At 48.6% G+C, this 14,885-nt stretch overlaps 1 protein-coding gene across 2 annotated transcripts in view; it reads left to right on the top strand.

The window, feature by feature from the left end:
* Slc39a11 (solute carrier family 39 member 11) overlaps nucleotides 1–14,885 on the top strand; it is a 392,746-nt gene that overhangs the window by 1,245 nt on the left and 376,616 nt on the right. The window lies entirely within an intron of this gene.

Raw genomic sequence — 14,885 nt, 5'->3', positions numbered from 1 at the left:
TCTTCCTACATTCTCTCTGCAGGCGCAGCCTGCAGAATGCCTCTTCCGTGTTTGGGAAGGGTGTCTCTGTCTGGGAAAAACTTTCTCCTGGACTCCCTGTACCTACGCGCTAGACTGTGGCCTGGGACTGGTCCACAAGACACAACTAATTGCCTGGGGCTTTGGAGGCCCAGTGCTGCCGGAGAGCAGGGATTTCATCCTGGTGGAGGCATCTACTGTGCAGGGGTGGCCCGGGGCGGTGGCTACAGCCATAAATTCCAAGTGCCGGTGCCGGTGCCGGTGGTGGGTATCCTCAGATTGTGCCTGGCCCTGTCATCCTGTGGTATGCTTGGATTGGGAATGTACGCCCTCCTTTGCTCCTGCCTCCTCAGCTTAGTTGGCTACCCTTCCCAGCGGTTCTGCAAGCTGCTTGATGTCTTACTGAAAATCAGAACCGTGGTCTATGGCTTTCCCGGGGAACCTAATGCTCATCCCTCAAGCTTCTAGCTCCACCAGAGTGACTGCAGCCTTCCCCACAGTGAGGGGAACATGGCTGCTACAGCTCCCTTAGTGTCCTGTGTGATGGCCGGCCAAAGCCCAGGGTGTTTTGGGGCCAGGGTTTGCTTTCCTGGCCTTGGTGCTGTTTCCTTGGCTGAGTTCATCAGACTGGCCTGAAGATGCCACTGTTGCGCCTCTTGCAGCCGAAGGGTGATTGCTGCTCACGTCTCTTTTCAGATAGATGTCTTCTCAGCCTGAGCACTGGAAAAGCTCCCCAGGCCTAGGGGACATGTGCCCCTGGCTCTGCCCTCCAAGCCTCCAGTCTTTACCCCATGCATCTGGGGAGCAGTACCCCCCCACCCCCTTTCTAGACACTTCTGCCTATCAGCCAGAACTATCAAAAAACCAGCAACTGGACCAAGAGTACAGCCCAAGCAGCTAGAGCAGGCACTGTGCTGGGGATGTTGGCGACAGAGACGGCTTAAGCCAGTAGGAAGCTCAGGGGTACTGATATAGTTGAGTTGCAGTTTATGAATGGATGCAGGTATGTGTTGAATGTGGCTTTGATTTTAATTTTAAAAAATTTATGAGTGTATCTGTGCATGTGCAGTGCCTGCAGAGGACAGAAGAGGGTGTCAGATTCCCTAGAGCTTGAGTCACAGGAGAGCGTGAGCTGGGAACCAAACTCAGGTCCTCTGCAAGGGCAACAAGCACTCTTAACCACTGGGCTATGTCTTCAGCCCTTTGAGTATCAGGCTTTCTTCCTTTTAGCTTAAACCTTTAAACCCTAGCACTTGAAGCAGCCAATATTTGACCAATTCTGTTCGGTTCTGTCCCAGCCCTTGAAATCCAATAGGCATTCTCCCACAATCCTAGCTGTTATTTGGATCACCATATGCCCTCTGCATATATCATCTCTGGTTCTCACGAGGACCCTATGCAGAGGTGGCATCACAGATAACTAAGGTTCCAGAGGACTAAGTAACCTACCTGAGGTCACCAAGCTGGATTATAGCCAAGCCTATTGTCATGGTGTCAACTGTACTGGATGCAAAGCTAGAGTCACCCCTGAAGAGGGAACCTCAACTGAAGAATGCCTGGGTCAGATTGGCTTGTGGGCGTGTCTGGGAGGCATTTTTAAAAATTGCTAAATGATGCCCAGCCCTCTGTGAGTATTGCCATGCCTGGGTAGGTGGGCTGGGGCTCTATAAGAAAGGTAAGTAAGCCAGTAGGCAGCTCCTCCACGGTCTCAGCATCAGCTCCTGCCTCCAGGTTCCTGCCTTGAGTTCCTGACCTGACTTTCATCAATGATAGGGTGTGTTCTAGAAATGTAAAGTGAGTTGCTTTTGGCCAGAAAGTTTTATCTCAGCAACAGAAAAGCAAACAGGGACATTTGTCTTCTGAGCCTGGCCAACCCAACTCTAGAAGTCCTTGATCTTTTACTGAGTCTCCTGTGTTACAGAAGGTTTCTTTCCCACCAGCCTAGTCCTGCAGCCACCTCAACCCCAAATAAACTTATGGACGTTGTATTAGTTATAAAAGCATTGGTCGATGACTTGGGCTTCTTATTGGTTAGCTCTGTCTTAATTATTAACCCATTTCTATAAATCTATGTATGTATTCCCATGTGGTCTTACCTTACCAGAGAAGGGCCCTGACCTGCTACTCCTTTGTGGTCTACATGGTGACTATGTTGGTGGGCTCCCTCTGCCTGCCTTTCCCAAAATTCTCCTCATCTCCTAATCCCGCCTATTCATCAACCAATAAGAGAAACATACAGAAGGACTTTCCCCCATCACGCCTGGTTACATTAAAAAAAAAAAAAAACATTTCAGAATAACAAGATGTCCCAGACAACGATGACCAACATTCACTCAGTCCCCACACTGCCCCCTTCACTCTACCTGAGGGGGACTCTCTTCTGTTATATTGGGAGGTTGGGTAGCATGGTGTAGCCATGCCTGCTGACCAAGTACTGGGACATCAGAGGGAGGGCTTTGTCCTCCTTTTGTCCCCTTTCCAAGCTGGGAACATAATGTGTCACTTTTTCTCCAGGCCTGTCAGTGTGTATCCTTGTCTCATTGAGAACACTGAGGGGAGATATTTGTCCTCGGCTTGTTTCGCTTGTTTGAGATAGGCTCTTGTTCCTTCACTCAGACTAGCTTGGAACTGGGCACTGAGCCCAAGCTGGTCCGGAATCCATTGCAATAATCTAGCCTGCTGAATGCTAGGGTTACAGGTGCGAGCCATCATGCTTGTGGTTTTTGTTTGGTTTTGGTTTTGTTTTCTTGTGTTTTGGATGTGTGTGGGAGGAAGACAGGGTTTCTCTATGTAGCTGTAGGTTGATCTTGAACTTGAGATCCTCTTGCCTCTGCCTTGTGAATGCTTGGGTGTGTGCCACCATGATGTTTGGCCCCTACTTCAAACAAACGAACAAAAACGCAGAAAGAAACTTTTTTCTTTTCTTTTCTTTTTTTCTTTTGAGACAGGGTTTCTCTGTGTAGCCCTGGCAGTCCTGGAGCTCAATCTGTAGACTGGCTTGAACTCAGAGTTCCACCTACCTCTACTTTCCAAGTGCTGGGATTAAAGGCGTGTGCCACCATGTGTTTTGTCTTGCATTTATGTCTGTGTACCATGTGTATGCAGTGCCGATGGAGGTCAGAAGAGGGCGTCAGAACCCCTGGGAGTGGTGTTACAGAGAGTTGTGAGCCATCATATATGGGTTCTGGGAACAGAATCCAGGTGTCCTGGGAGAGCAGCCAGGGCTCTTAATTGCTACACCATCTCTCCAGCTCCTTACCCTTCTTACTTTTTAATAGAATTACAGAAAACTAGCCTGAATGATGCTTAAAACATAAGAATCTTGCTGTACTGTGGATATTGAGTATCCCCCCCCCCCAGGTCCACAGGCTAGAGGTGTTTTGGGCATGTGGGGAATCATTAAGAGGTGGGGTCTAATGTGAGGTCTCAGGTCATTGAGACAATGCCCTTGGAGGGGATTGTGTGACCTTTGCCACTCCTTGCTTGCTCTTTGCTTTCTGGCCTTGAGGTGAGTTGATTTGCTGCCCTGCTGCAGGCCCAAAGCAATGGCATCAACTAATCACTCACACTGTGGGGAAGAAAGCAGCCCTTTCTCAATGTAAGCTCATTGCTTCAGGCCCTTTGTTACAGTTGTAGGAAACAAAGGAACACAAGTTTCTAACAGATTTTCAGATACTATGTGTCTGTGATCTGGTGCCTGGGAAAAGGTCCCCATAAACTTTGGCTCATATGTCATGCATTGAGGTTGTATAACAACAAGGTGTCTATACAAGGAATGCATAGGAAAAGGCATGCAGGGCTTTTAAGGATGTGCTAAAGAGCCATACAAGACCCGTCTCCCCAGATCCTGCTCCAACCCCTGTCCCAAACCTCCTCTTAGATGTGAGATGGCCATGTTCCTGCATGTGTGCACAGATCTGAAAGTTGAACCTGTGAGCTTTGTGTCTCCCCCCCTCCCCTACTCTGCCCGCTGTGTTGGAGGGAGTGGTATTCACAGCGTGGGCATGCTCAGATAGAGGATAGTCAGGGGGAGAGACAGACTTACTTGACGTGGAAATAAGAAATTTAGCTCTGGCTAAAGAGGAAAGCAAGGAGGAAGGGGCAAAAGGAAAGGTGTGGGGGGGCATTTGAGGAAGCAGAGGCTAGACCATGTCAATAAAAGCCATGTCAGCGGTTGCGTAGAAGGCTGACTTCTACATGCTTGTCCAGCTACACGCTTGCCTAGTAGGATTCAGTGGGATTCAGACAACCGGTGTTTGCTCTTGGCCTGAGATGCCAATAGGATTAATGCTGGCTGTCTTGACATCTTATCTTTATGGCAGCGTTTATCAGCCTGTGTCTGCTGGAGGTAACATTTATGGTAGAAGGGGCGGGTGTTTGACTTGGCTATTTGCAGATACCCAAGAGATTACCTTCCAGTAAGAGCTCGGCAAGCATAGCCTCTGGTGAAGGAGCCTGTTGGTCTGGGCTCCCCAGGTCCTCAGTGTGATTGTGAGGTCCCCAATCCACACCTCATGTTGATTGTGCATGGCTCCTGCCATGTGGACTAGGGGTGTCCTGGATGCTGCAGGGAGCATTGAGGCCCTGCTTTGGAGCAGGACTCACATAGCCCAGGCTGGCCACAAACTTACTTTGTAGCCAGGGATGACTCTGAACTTCTGAGCCTCTTGCTTCTAGTGCACTGGGGTTATAGGAATGCACCACCACACCTATTATATATGGTGCTAGAGACTGAACCAAAGGGTTAGCATTCCTCAGGGGCTACAGCCACAGCCACATAAAAACTAGCAATAGAGAGTAGATGCTTGCCTGGGAGTGGCCATTTCCAGGAGGAAGGGCCTGTATACCAAACCAAGCAGAGAGCCAGCGTTCGCGCCACAGCTCCGGCTTGATTACCCCTGTTGCTTTTCATCTTCTCTCTCACCACTGTGAGTCAAGCCACCAGCTTCTCGGTGGAATTCCTGTTACCTTGCATTTCCTTCAGCTTCTCCTCTGTGCCCCCTTTTAGTTCCTGTCCTACACTGCAGAAACCAGCCAGATCCTCTCTTTGAATGGTTAACGCCCTGAACATCTACTGCACAAAACCTGGCCTTTCTTTTTGGTCGGAGGCAAACCTGTGAAGACCTTCAACGGCTCCGAGCAGCTTTACTCTTCCACCCGTCAACCGCAGCCTCCCTGGTCTACTTTGGTTCTGTAAGGTTTTGTTCTTAGGAAGGAAGGCCTTCATTCTTCTGTTTCTCCTGGTCAGATCATCCTAGGCTGGGGAGCCAACCTGGACCACTGCAGGAGATAACAAAGGCTCACGTTGACAGAATTTTACCACGCGAACAACCTGACTCCATTCCCTAGCATCCACCCACCAATGCTCAGGGCTAGATCCTGGTTCTTATCTTTATGGAGGAGGAAATTGGGCCAGGGTGGTTTCTAATTTGCTCCAAATCATTGAGGAAATAGCAGAGCTGATGTGTAAGTCAGCTATCTGCCTCTGGAGCTGGTGCCATAGCCCCCGCCTATGGATTGCCTATGGATTTTCATCATAGCATTTGCTACTGCACTGAAATTAAAAGGTCATTTATTTGTGTGTTTTGTATACATTCATGTGAGCACACACACATGGAGGTGTGTATGTGCTACTGCCATTGTACAGGTGGAGGTCAGAAGACAACTTGCAGGGGTCAGTTCTCTCCTACCTTGTGGGGTCCTGGGATCATACTCAGGTTCCCAGACTTGGCAACAAGCACCTTCACCCCCGGGCCATCTCACAGGTCGACTTGTATATTTTGAATCAAATATCTCCTACTTCAAGGAGCAGAGAACTGCACTGTCTTTTGTCTCCCTGAATTCCTAGCTTCTACAACAGCCTCTGGCATATAATTGACACCCCGTGTTTGTGGAACACATGTGCAATTTAACTTTGTAAGTATGTAATTTCTTGGCATGCTAAAAGATATATCTATGAGAATAATTACATCTCTGATTTCTTTTTTCTTTTCTTTTTCTTTTTTTTTTTTTTTTAGTTTATTTTATTTGTATTGGTGTTTTGCCTGCATGTATGCCTGTGTGAGGATGTCAGATCTTGGAGTTACGAACAGTTGTTAGCTGCCATATAGGTGCTGGGAATTGAACTCGGGACTTCTCTTAACGTCTGAGTCATCTCTCCAGCCCCTCACTCTGATTTCTAAAGGAGAGAATGACAATTCATATTGTGTTCATTTATATTGTTTTTTTATGAACATTGTTTATTTAAAATTTCTTTTAATCAGCCCACATTGGTGTATATGGATGGTCTTTATTATGCCATTTTCATACATGTAGATAATTCACTTTGATCATATTTGTCTTCCATTACCTTCTCCCCCTTCTTCCATTGATCCCTTCTGTTATGAGTAAGGTTTTCCCGCCAGCCCGCCTGGTCCCACCGCCATGCCTGCCCCAAATATCACACTGAGACTCTGTATTTGATATAACACTGTTGGCCAGTTACTAGTTTCTTATCGGCTAGCACTGTCTTAATTGTTAACTCATTTCTATTAATCTAAGTATTTCCACGTGGTCTCATCTTACTGGAGAGAGGGGGCCGGTGGTTCTGCTCTCTCCAGCTCTCCATGCTGACTCCTCCTTACTACTTTCTCTCTCCTCCTTGTCTCCTAGTCCCGTCTATCTTGCTTTCCTATTGGCCAACAGCGCTTTATTCATTAACCAATAAGAGAAACATATTTACAGAATGACATCTCCCATCACCCATTCTTTTCTCAATTAGCTCCACCCCCACCCCCTGCCCTGCAATCCACTTTCAGGTTTTGGTGAGCCAATGGATTTAATTAGGGTTGCTTTCAGGAGCATGGATGAGGGTTATGGGAGCATGGACAACTTACCAGAGCCTATGCCACTGAGGGAAATGTCTCTCCTTTCCCCAACAGCTGTCAGCTGTCTAAGGTCCTCAGGGAGAGGTGGGACCGCATGACCCCTCCCCACCTCGGCACCCCACAGAATGATGCTGGAGCCTGTCTTGTGCACAGCTTCTTATGTGGGTAATCACGGCTACTGTGAGTTCATGAGCGCACCGGCCTTGCCATGCTTGGAAGACAGTGTTTCCACACCCTCCACCTCTTCGTCAAGCTCTCACATTCTTTCTTCTGGTCTTCCACGACGTTCCACGAACATCAGAAGGGCGGTATAGAGACACACGTAAGGGTGAGCTTTCAATAGTTACTCAGCAGTGAGACCAGCTGTGAGCCGCTACAGAAATGGCCACTCATTGAATAAAGATGCCTCTTAGACCAAAACTGATGGCGGCACTAACAGATGGACATACAGATAATCGTTCAGAGGGCAAGTTGACAGGCACACCATGTCCCCTTAGCAGAAAAATAGCTGTAGCTGTCCACTAGGGCCTATGTCCTCCTGGTTTTGACCAGGGTTCCATTACGGTGAGTTCATTTATATTCAGATCCGACGTTGGTGTCCTCATCCCAAAGGGAGAGACATCTTTGCACTTTTGAATGTCATGTACGGAGTTAGGTAGACTTTGCTGCGTGGGCATCTTCTGATCTCTTGTCTAGAAGTTTCTGGGCTGAGTCTGTTTACAGACTCGTGTTTCACCACAGCTATATGGAGTGTGGTGATCTGAGTGGCGAAAGTCGGCCATGGTCTCAGGATTTGAATGTTTGGTCCCCAGTTGGTGGCACTGTTTGGAGAGGCTTATGAGGTGTGGCCTTGCTGGAGGAAGTGTGTCACTGGGGTGGGCTTTGAGGTTTCCAAAGCCTCATGCCATTTGCAATGTGCTCTCTCTGCTCTGTACTTGTGGTTCAAGATGTGAACCCTCAGCTTCCTGTTCCTGCAGCCACGCCTTCCGCCTGCCATCATGGCCGTGTGGGTGTGAGAACCACACTCAGGTGCACTGCGAGAGGGTCTTTTATAAATTGAGTGCTGAGGAAAATGTAACCATTTGACTGGGCATTTGAACAAATTTCTTGATTGGGGTTGGGAGAGATGGTTCCAGTGGTCAAGAGAACTTCCAGAGGACCGGGTTTGGTTCTCAGCGCCCACAGAGCAGCTTACAACTGTCCCTAATGCCAGTTTCAGGGGAACTGATGCCCCTCTCCTGACCTCCTCAGGCACCGGGCATGCACACAGCAAACATGTGTATGTGCAGCCGAACATTTATACACATAAAATAAAAAGTAAATTGCATCGTTATTGTGTATACGCAAACTGCCATGGTGCGCAATTGGAGGTCAGAGGACGACTATGGAGTCGGTCCCTTCCTTCCACTTCGGCGTGGGCCCAGGACTTACACTCAGGTCATCCCTTTGCACAGCAAGTGCTTTGCCCATTGAGCCACCTTCCCTTATGGTTGTGCCTTTGGTACAGATGGAGAGGGCAGTGCCCTACATTTGAACACTCGTGCACTGAGGCTCTGTGTCCCCAAGGCAGTGCAAAGCAAGCTTAGAGTTGAGTCCCTGGGTGCTGCCCACTTCAAATGCCACTCGAGAGGCCAGAAATCCCACCCTCCACCTCTGTTGCAGTCTGCAGGCCCTGGGTTATCTTCTGGAAACTCTTTAGGATTTGGAACACTGTCGTGTTAGAAAACCCACTGTGTTTGCCTCTTGCTCTAAGTGTTTATTAATTCATTATTATTGTTTGTAGGGGTGGTGGCACATGCATGTGTGTGTGTACACCTGTGTGTGAGCACTCTCACGGGCTCATGCATGGAGGCCGGAGGCCAGAGGTCAGACGTCAGGTGTCTTCCTCAGTCGCTCTCCACCCTAGTTTTTGAGACAGGATCTTTCACTAACCCTGAAGCTCACCAGTTCACCTGGCCTGGCTGGGCGGGGAGCCCTTGGTATCTCTGCCTGTCTTTTTTGCCAGCACTGGGCTTACAGACATGTACCACTGTGCCCTGCTTCTGTCTGAGCTCTGGGTACCCAAACCCAGGGCCCCACGCTTGCCCAGCAAGCACTTTACCCACGGAGCCATCTCCCTAGTCCCGGGAGTATTTATTTCGTAATTGATCTTGTCAATTCAATTATCTTATTGTTTGCAGCGCTGGGGACTAAACCCAGGGCCTCATGCATGCTGGGTAAATGCTCTCTGTCACTGAGCTATATAACCTCAGCCTCTCTTAGTGGAGATTATGCTGGCATACCCGACGTTCTAACAGAGCACTGGGAGGTAAATGAGAGGATGTTGTACGCATTCTAGCATTCTACGTGTACCTCCCCGCTTTGGCACATTCAGTATGCAGTCTCTCTCTGCCCTGTATCAGAGCGAATCAAAGGGTTCATTGTGATCCCTGTAGCAGTTAGACTGAAGCACTTCCTCATGGCTGCTTCCCTTCCTGGCCTCTCGTGGCATCATTCCTCCTTCGCTCCTCTGCTTCAGGACTGGTTAACGTGTCCACCTTGACCTTGTCTCCAGGCCCACCCCTTGCCCACTTCCTTACAGCTGCCCGTTCTTCAGCACGTGGTTCCTTTATGGCATGCATTTCTGTTTCTATTGGACCCGTGAACGATACAGGAGAGGACCCAAGACAAAGGTGCTTCTCTTTCGGTTTAGCACCAAGCCCTAGGCTGGGCGCGATCCCACAATGGAGGAGATGAAAAGAGTCAGGAGTGATGGTTTGGTGGTTAAAAGCACTGTGGCTCTCCCTGAGGACCTGGGTTCAGTTCCCAGGCTCCACAGGTGGCCCACAGACACCTGTAACTCCTGTCCCAGGGGTTTGCTCTCCTCTCCTGACCTCTTCAGTGCCAAACATGCACCTGGTGTAATACACATGCGCAAGCAAAACACTGACACACAGGAAAATAAACTAAAAGAAAAGACAGACAAGACAGACGCAGTGTAGCTTTATTTTGTTTAATTAAAGGCTTATTGACACTCATCTTCATCTAGTTACCTGAGAGGCTGAGGTGAGACAATCACTTGAACCCAGAAATTTTAGGCCAACTTGGGCAACAAATCAGCCAGTCAGTCAGTTATTATAAAAAAGGGAATGGCCCTTCTGGGACAGAGTTTTCAAAATATCTTCCTTCCTCTTTCCCTCCCTCCCTCTCTCCCTCCCTCCCTCCCTCCCTTCCTCCCTCCCTTCCTTCCTCCTTCCCTTCTTTTCTCCCTTTCTTCCTTCCTTCCTCCCTCCCTCCCTCTTCTCCCTCCCTCCCTTCCTTCCTTCCTTCCTTCCTTCCTTCCTTCCTTCCTTCCTTCCTTCCTTCGTCAAGGTTTCTCTGTGTAGCCCTGGCTGTCCTAGAACTTGCTCTATACACCAGGCAGACCTCAAACTCAGAGATCTGCCTGCCTCGGCCTCCTGAATACTGGGACTAAATGCGTGCAGCACCACCGTCCCCTTCTAAAATAGTTTTCTTTGATTTGATTTTTACGAAGTTCTGTGACGCATGGGTTGTCCCCAGTTTTGCAAATATGGAAGGCACTCAGCCAAGGTCGCACACCTCAGGCAGAAGTGCAGTGCGTGATGTGGTGAGGATGTGGGGGTGTGGGGGTGGGGTGGCTCAAAGAAGTCACTGAAGCCCTGAGGACCAAACAAGATCTGCCTGTTTCCAAGAGCTTTTTCTCCTTCCCTCCCTCCATGTCTACTTTTCTTACCCCCCCCCCCCCAGGCTTTTCATGCACAGAGGTAAAACCCTCTTTAGGTCAGGCTCTCAGGATGGAAGGTGGGTTACACTTGGTAAGATTCTAACCCCTTTCCCCGAGCAAGCAAGACCTCTCCCGGAGGCGAGTGGGCACGGAGGAGAGTTTCCATAGCAGGCCGAGTAAGCAGACTTCACTCGGTTCCTCTGATGGAGAATGCCCTTTCCTCTGAATTGGCATTATAGACAGCACATTGGGAGATGCTTCAGAATTCATCACTGGAAAAAGAATGTTTGCCCTTTATTTTCTAGTAGTAGCATTGTGCAGCGACTTGAACAGCAAGCATTGAAGTCGGTGATGTGCACGTGAGACAGTGACAGAAGCCCACACGAAGGAAGGAAAGGTGGCTGTAGGTTCTCCATTTAAAGCCTGGCAGCATTGGGATGGCAGATCAGCAAGAAAACCAACGTTGAAAATCATAAGACCATATCACGAGAACAGAAAAGAGTCTAGCGATGGGCTAGGGAGGTTTTGTTGCCATGTGGATGGAAACCACCAATTATGTAGTTGAAGCTGCCTCTGCAGCCTGGGCTGTTGAAAGCTTCTCCCGAGTGCCCCCGGGTTACGTTACATCCACAGGGCATGGGGGAAAGGGGAGGCCCCGAATATAGGTGTGAGCCCAAAGGCAGCATGACCCCCCCCCAATACCTTCAGATAAAGACACAAAACAATGTCTGCACCTCTCAAAACCCAGAAAGGGGTATGCAGTGTCTATGTAACAGTGACTGGTCTCCTTGGTAAAAAACTGCTACCATTTCTTGGTGGCAGCCAGTGATGGATGGATTAGAAACGAGGAAGCATGCTGAGAAGCACACACAGCTTGAGTTTGAGTTCAATGCACTTTAAGTAAGTTTTAAAAGTGAGCTCTTATGCTTTGTTTTGTGTATGTGTATGCAGGTGTGTGGAGGCTAAAGGTCTATGTTGTGTGTTTTTACTCCCCACCTTTTTAAAAACGTGTATGTGTGTGTGTGAGAGAGAGAGGGGGGAGGGAGAGAAAGAGAGAGAGAATGTTTTGTTTACATATGTCTATGTAGATTGTGTGTTTGTCTGGTGCCTGTGGAGGCTAGAGAGGGTGCTAGGTCTGTTGGAAGTGGAGTTATAGACGGTTTGAGTCTGTGTGTGGATACTGGGACTTGAACCCAGGTCCTGTGAAAGATGAGCAAGTGTTCTTAGCCACAGAGCCATCTCTCCAGCTCTTCTCCACCTTGGTTTTTGAGACAGCAGCTCTCATGGAATCTATAGCCCATTGATTGGCTGGACTGACTATAGAATCCCAACATTGGGATTATAGGCCTATATCACAGCTTCTGACTTTAACATGGACACGGGGGGTTAGAACTCAGATCCCGTGCTTTCACGGCACTGACCGAGCCATCTCCCTGCCCCTGCTGTTCTTTGTTAATGAGATGTTCCCAGTGTACTGGAGACATGGATGGTGGGCGGCTTCCAGTCTTTGGGAGCAGTTGAATTGTCCCTTGTTTTTGGCAGTTCATCAGATGGAGTGATTTGGCTCCTGGGGCTTGGCTGGCTGGCTGAGCTGGCTCTTATCCTCTCCTCTATTGGAACAGATGGGATCCCATTTTTCATTAGCTGTCTGTTCGAAGGGTCTTTTCCTCTTGCCCCTATAGTAAGGAGCTTTGAGGTTTCAAGAACTCAGATTCACCTCCTTCTTGTGGTTTGAGATGTGAGTTCTCAGCTGTTCCTACCCATGCTTTCACTCCTCCTCATGGACCCTAACTCTCTGGAACCTAACCCCAGTTAAACCCTTCCCTTCATAAGTTGCCTTGGTTTTGGTTTTTATCACAGCAATAGACAAGTTACTAAGACACTTGTGGAGCTGCCCTCCTGGGAGACAGGGAGGTGCAAGCATTCTCCTTGTGCAGGAGTGTCCCAGCTCCCCCAAGCTGCTTAGCTTCACAGTTGTGTTAAGAAACATGGCGTATCTAAGATGCTGTCCTAGTGTGCTTCTGTTGCTGTGATAAACACCATGGCCAAAGGCAGCTTGGCGAGGGAGGGGTTTATCTGGCTTGTACCAGGTCTCACGTTTCATCGTGGAAGGAGGCTGAGGCAGGTACTCAAAGCAGGAGCTCGCTCCCAGTGACTTGCTTACTCATTTTATATAGCCCAGAACCACCGCCCAGACATGACACTTCCCACAGTGGGCTGGACTCTCCTACATAACTAATAATTAAGAAAAATGTGGGGCAGTGGTGGTGTACATCTTTAATCCCAGCCCTTGGGAAGCTGAGGCAAGCAGATCTCTGTGAGTTCGAGGCCAGCCTGATCTATAAGAGCTAGTTCCAGGACAGGCTCCAAAGGTACACAGGGAACCCCTGTCTTGAAAAACAACAACAACAAAATTGCTTTCAGTGATTTTTTTTTTTCTGGAGAAACATTGCTGTTAGCTTTATACTGGCTGACCACAGGGTGATCAGCCATTCACACTCTTTGGCAACTCTATGTATTTTTGCTTTTAAACAATAGCTTCAATATTTTATTTATCTGTGCTCACAGAACTTTTAGACTTTCATTGAGGTGGTCTGTTTATAGCAGGGACTACGCTGTGTTGAGCCAAGAATCCTGGGTGAAAAATTGATTCCTGTTCATGTATCTCTCCCCATTGCAAAATTACTGAATATTTCTACATTTCACTTTGTGTGTGTGTGTGTGTGTGTGTGTGTGTGTATTTGTGGAGGCTATACACATCATGGCACATGTACGGAATTCAATGGACAACCTTGGGTGTTGGTTCTCACCTTCTACCTTGTTTGAGGCAGGGTCCCTTGTTCATTGCTGTATACACCAGGTCAGCCTTCCAGAAGCTTCTGGGGGGACTCTCCTGTCTCCACCCCCCCCTTCTTACTGTAGGGATGATGGCAACATGTACTACCATGTCTAGCTTTACCTGGGTTCTAGGTCTGTGGACACAGGTCATCTTGCTTGTACAGGAAGTACTCTACCCACTGAGTGTCACCTCAGCTCAAATAGTCCCAGATTTCAAATGTGTTAATCAAACTGTGATTTCCTCCTTTCACTGAAAGCCACTGGGGAAATGCCTGCATTGAAGGCCTCGCCTACGTCATATATAAAGTGTGTATGGGTACATTTGTGTGTATACGTGTGTGTCACACATGCCTCCTACATCTAGCATGTGCACCTCACATGTCTACAAACACACATGTGCACACACACCTGAGTGGATATGCCTGTCACATGTGTCTGTGTATATGCTATGTAGCAACCATGTGTAGGAGTGTTACTTGTACATGTGTGTACACGTTACAAGTAGGAGTAAGAGCAGAGAGAGAGGGGAATTGGAGACTGCACACACTGTCCCCTGAGACAGCTAAGGGTTGGTCATGGTGTATGAAGATTATTTGGATGGACTGCTGATGTTAAAACTTACACCTTTGAGGAAAATATCAGCTTCCTTAGCAACGAACTTAATTCCCTTATGCTGGAACAGGACAGCTACCCAAGTCCCTGTGCCAAAAGGCACAGGAATTACTGATCAGGAGTGGCTGATTCTCTGCAGTCCCTGGTATAATAGTCACTCACTGTAGTCAGCTAATTGTGGATTTTGCTGTGGTGACTCTAGCCGTTGCCTGCTGGGGCCCCTGCCTTGGCCCTTTGCAGTGTCTACTTTGTGAGGAATATGTGCCGGACCAGCAAGGTCTTATTTAGTAGACCTCCCGTGGGCTGGGCTCTCCGTAGACCTCCATGTTACTTTCTTTAGTGCTTTCTACTGCCAAGCCACCTTCTTCATTGCTTAGACCACTGGGCCCCCTGCTGCTGAATAACAGGGGTGACACGGGCATGGCCTAGCAGTTCCGATTCCTTTGGTAGTGAGCCTTGTACCACCCCTCCCCCATCTGTGTGTGTGTGTGTGTGTGTGTGTGTGTGTGTGTGTGTGTGTGTGTTTGGGTGTTTTGATAGCATGTTTGTCTGTGTGCCACATGTATGGCTGGTGCTCACTGAGGCCAGAAGAGGGCATCAGATCCCCTGGAACTGGAATGACAGGTTGTTTGAGCCACCATGCTTAGTTAGAATCCAGGTCCTCTGGAAGAGCAGCAAGTGCTCCTGGCCTCTGAGCCATCTCTCAAGCCCCCCTCTGTCACTCTCTTAACAGGCTTTGTGAAAAGGCCAGGCAGTTGTATCTCTGAACCAGGACATTCCTTTTCTGCTTCTGGTTCAGCAGGGAGGAACAGAAGTGGGTAGCTCTC

This window comes from Phodopus roborovskii, unplaced genomic scaffold (assembly GCF_943737965.1).
Source record: "Phodopus roborovskii unplaced genomic scaffold, PHOROB, whole genome shotgun sequence".
In the NCBI taxonomy this organism is placed as follows: domain Eukaryota; kingdom Metazoa; phylum Chordata; class Mammalia; order Rodentia; family Cricetidae; genus Phodopus; species Phodopus roborovskii.
The sequence above is the reverse complement of the archived record's forward strand: the minus strand, read 5'-3'. Positions and strand labels throughout refer to the sequence as shown.